Here is a 5,212-nt window from a genome sequence, read left to right as displayed (position 1 = left end):
AAGTCTGGCTGACGTCACCTGAAACTCAGCCAATCGCGCTTCTCCTTCTTCTTCATAGATTATACTGGCAGATAGGAAACGGCTTTAAAAGTGCATTACCGCCATCTTCTGAGTTGGAGTTTAAATCAGAAAGGAAAACCTTTATTCAACTAAAACTAGAACTGGAAAAAAATGTCCTACTTAAACTGTGACTAGAATCGAAACAAAGTAATTCAAGTGACTTAATCTTCCCTTTTTGCTCTTAGAACCTTTGCAGAAGAATATGTTGACCTGTCTCTTGCGATCTCACTCATGCAGTCCATTGCTTTTCTTTTCTGTTCAGACTTGTATGAACAAACCTAAGTCTTTATAAAATATATTTTCTCTTTCTCCTTGAAGTTTCTGTCATCTTACACACCGTTTTCCTGTTCTTTATTCCATTATTCCTGACATTTTCTCAAATTTCTTCCTTAACTGTATATTTTTTCTTCTGTTTTGCTGTATAAGATTGGTAGCATAATTTCTCTCTCTGTGGCTTCTTTAGCGCAGTTTTCTGCAAGTTCACAACTCCTCCAAGTCGGGATCTAAGATAATCTCACTATCTTGACAGGCCTGGAAATCTTTGGAATATTATTGATTATTTTCAAAATAAAAGTCTAAGATGATTTTTCCCCTAATATTAAACATCTGTATTTCTGTATGTGGTTGTTGGGGTGCACTGCAAGACACAGCGTAAAACCAAAACGCACATCGTCACCTAGTGTACATATTTGTACACTACATGGCAGTTTCATTAACAAATGTGCATTTTTTTTCTCAAACAGGTAAACATTTGAATAAGGACAACAAAAATGTATTATTAATAGCAAAATAATTTTTATACTGAATGCAAAAATTCCATTTGAATTGTATGAAAGTTTGCTTTTAACTCATGTATTATGTATTTAAAAATATTAACATTTAATCTCAAGAATTATGAAAACAGTTTTGTAATTTTTTTGATAATTATGTCATGCATAAAAAAATATTTAACTAATCATTCATTTAGTACCTCTGGGCATTTCAGACCCTCAATAACATAATAGGGATTGTTTTATGTGTGGTAGAATATTTGTTCAAATTGAACCCATAAGCAGAAATACAATGCTTTCATTCTTTTTCATCTTCTGAGTTTATTGTTGCTTGATTATGTCATTTTAAAATTCCTCTACGCAGCACCATCAAATTGGTTTCACATTAACGTTATATTTGTGCTTTACAAATTGTCGCTGTGAGTGACTTGTAAAGATGCAGAACAGATTAGATTTTACCATTAAGTTCTTGAAATTAAAAATGCAGGAAAAAGCTAGACCAAAGAAATAACTAGAAATTATCTTAACAGTTACAAAGTCACTACGCTACAAGAAAATAAAAACGACTTTTTTGAGCAAACTTTAAAATTGTCAACAAACTAAACCAACAAAGAGTCTAGTTTAGTTCTGCAACAAGGCAACTCTACTTGATAAAACTGTCAGTGCAGACATCTGTCACTTTCTACATGATGGATTTAAATCAACTTACAGAAATAAAGATTTTATTTCAGAGCTAGATGTAGGTGTTTGGTGTAATTTGTTACTCTCCTCACTTTCCAGACAAGATGCAACTCAATAGAGAGAATTTTTATTTATCAGTCATTCTGCATCAGACAGACGGTGAGAGGGCGGCCATCTGCAGGAAAACTGTCTGTGTCGGCAGTCAAGCTGAAATATCTCAGAGTGCAGAGAAATAAATTAACCCAATCTGCAAAAAAAGATCATTTATAGTTTTATTCATGCTTCTAGTTGATGTTTAGTTTGGGCCTCTCAGTTTCATGGGATCTGACTTGATGACATTGAGGTTAAGTCTCCGTGTGAGAAGCGCACCAGCTGCTGCAAAACGCCCTGTTCCTCTTCTGGCTGCCCGATGAGCCTTGTGAACATTCAATACCGGTTGCAACAAGTTCACAATGCTTTTTATGATATTCATTTAAAAAATCCTCACTGGAAATGAACAAAAAGGACAATATTTCCATCAGCTTTTCCTTTTAAAAATCAACATTTTAAAAACCTGGATTCAGTTTATAGACATAAAGATCTACTGAAATATTCACTCATATAGTAAATAGTCACTCAATCACATTTACTTGAGTGACTTTTTTTTGAGAGGATGTGCTTTAAGGAGTATTTTTACCAAGCTGTACTTTACTTTTACTTGAGTAAAAATACGTTGAAGTAGTGCTACTTTTTCTTGAGTATAATTTTTGGGGACTCTCTCCTCCTCTATGGCCTGGACAGCAAGTAGCTGAACCTGGGAAGCAAAACTAAGTTACAAATTCTGCTAAAGAAAGATGAGCTGGGATTCTTCCAGATATTATTCTTCTTTCTTGGAAAATACATAAAATGCAAAAATTATTGTAACTGGAGTGAATAAGTAGTAGATTGATGCATATAGATTATAGAAATATAGTATATATTTTAACCACATATCTGATCCAGTGAGATACGTTGATGTTCAGTGACATCCCTATCAGAATCATGCAGAAAAATAAACATTTAAATCTTTATTATTCTCTTACTTTGTACTGAACTAGTCTAAGGTTTCTATTACTTAAAAATCCCTCAGTGTTATTTCCTGAATTTTTGTTTCAAATTCATTCATTCACAGTTGAAGATGATAAAAATGTAACACTTTGCAAGTGAGAAAACCTTCAAATTTTCCGTGTAACAAATACTTGTTCTCCCCACTTTAATTCAGTAAGTATATTTTATTTATTTAGCACTTCAGATACAAAACTGGGATTGTTTTCTGGGATTTTGTTACCCACAACTTTTTCTATAATGGTTTTTTTCAGTCTTGCCCCGAATGAAAATTTTATTATAGAAAATACTAAAACTAAATTGAAACTAAGCTTTCTAAAAAAAATTAAACTATCAAGCAAATGGTTAAAACTAATAAAAACTCAAATAAAATTGAAAATCTGAAGTAAAACCTAAAAATTTAAACTCATCAAAACCTGCAAAACTTAAAACCTTGATTCGTACAAACCATAGCCATCATCAAGATATAAATGCAAAACAAAACAAATAAATAAGATAATAAATAGTTATGAATAATTAATGAATTATGAAGAGAATTGGACCAAATTCCTCCCTAGTAACATAAAGGTGATGTGTTCACACATTTAAACTACGATTTGTTCTGCAAGCTATTGAACAATGAATTATGTGTTGTTACATAAAACCCTAGCAGTGACAGAGGAAGTAGAAAATACAGCAACGGCTTTACAACATTCAGCAGAGCGTGTTTACTTTTCACACCAACGCTAACTCACGTTTCAGAGGGAAACTGGTGGGAGAAACTAATATTTAATTCTGAGAAGAACCAGAACTCAATACCTTAACAAAGGATCAACGATGGAGGCACATCACTTTATGTGTTTTTACTGAGCTTAACGTTAGCATGACAAGTTGAGACAGTAACCATGGCAACAGCGTGAGGGGAAAGCATCACCGGATGAATGTTTTACACAAACATTGCTGTTGATTCTTCTGACTGAAGTGAGCAAATACTATTTTTAACAAACCAAATGACGACTTTTAATTAGAAAAGTAAAAGCTTCTTGACAAATAAAAACTGAATCTGAGGCGAGCTACTGATTACAACTTCAGTTTGACACGTGAAATATTTTCGTTTCGTTGTGCGCGTTACTCCCACGATAAAACAATATAATTTATTCTTCTGTGTGTGTGTGACTGGCCATTAATTAAGTCATAAATCAGTGATGATTCACAGCATCCTGCAGGCAGGTAACATGTTGTTGGCAAGTCGTGTTTGTTCTATGCTGCTGCAGGAAATTTTCTGGCCTGCATTTCACCTCATTACATCTCCTGATTTACCCATCGGAGACTTTCTCCGCCATAAAACAAGACTCTAATGCAGCTTTTATGGTCAGAAAAGAGGAGAGTATTAGTTACGCTCGTAATTTGTGAGCACAAACAGGAAACATCTGAAAAACAGAGCGCCCTGAAAACGTACTCACACACATCTTCACATTTTGTCAATTTTCACAGGGATTTGAGGTAAAAATTCAAGACAAAGTAAAGGAAAGTTGGTTTTCTACATTTTGAAACCTCAGTTTGCACTTATTGCTGAAGAATCTTTCCTTGATTTAGGTCTGGACTTTAACTAGGCCAGTCTAAACCATTCTAATACAATAGCTCTTGCAAGTTGCATCATTTTCAATTTTTTTAAAGCCTCTAAGATGTTTTAGCTTCATCCATTTTCACTGTTTCTACAAAGTAAAAGCAGCCCCACAGCTTGACACTTCCACCACCGTGTTTTACAATGGTGATGGTGTGTAGAGCGTTGTGAAGTGTTAGTTTTCCACCAGACAAATGAATTAAAAAAATCATTTTGGTCTCATCCAACCGCAACACTTTCTTCTACATGACTGCAGTAAAATATAAATGTGACTTCTTTCTTTCCAGCAGCTGCTTTGTTTTTGTGTCATAATTGCTGGATTTGTGGAGTTATGATTAGTACTTGTCCTGTTAACAGATTTTTCCACCTGAGAAGCTGATCTCTGCAGCTCCCGAAGAGCTAACAAGGGTTGGGACATATTTGTTTAATTTCCAGATGATGGATTAAACTGAGATTCAAAGCCTTAAACATTGTTTTATTGTTTTAACCCTGAGATATCTGATGTGTTTCTTCATTAATATTCAATAAAAAAACATCTGAGGCCTTCATGGAGCAGCTGTAAATACACAGATTAAGTTACTCACAGGTGGACTCCGTGTTTTTTTCTATTTGAATTTGAAAAGCAGCTTTATTTAGTATTATCAAAATAAAGGGAACTGAATAAATATTCATGCCACACGTCCTTTTTTAAAATTTTATACAATTTTGCATTAAATTGTTACCGACTGTCATACAAATTCACTGTGAAATTCATTAAAGATATTGATTCAAATTTGATAAATTTAGAAAAACTGAAAATGTGTACAAGACTCAACTTTGCTAAAAAATAAATAAATAAATAAGATGGACAGTTATTTAGCAGCCATCTGTTACTATTCTCAGTCATTTTTAAATAAAATTTGTAGCAACAAAAGTATTTATTTCATAACTGAGAATGAGTCAAACAGCTGCTATCTATCTATGAGCTTGTAGCATCTTTAGTTAGCTTAGCATTAAGAACTAAACAATTTGAACT

The sequence above is a fragment of the Xiphophorus hellerii genome, chromosome 1 (genome assembly GCF_003331165.1).
Source record: "Xiphophorus hellerii strain 12219 chromosome 1, Xiphophorus_hellerii-4.1, whole genome shotgun sequence".
Classification (NCBI taxonomy): Eukaryota; Metazoa; Chordata; class Actinopteri; order Cyprinodontiformes; family Poeciliidae; genus Xiphophorus; species Xiphophorus hellerii.
This window is presented reverse-complemented; position numbering follows the sequence as displayed.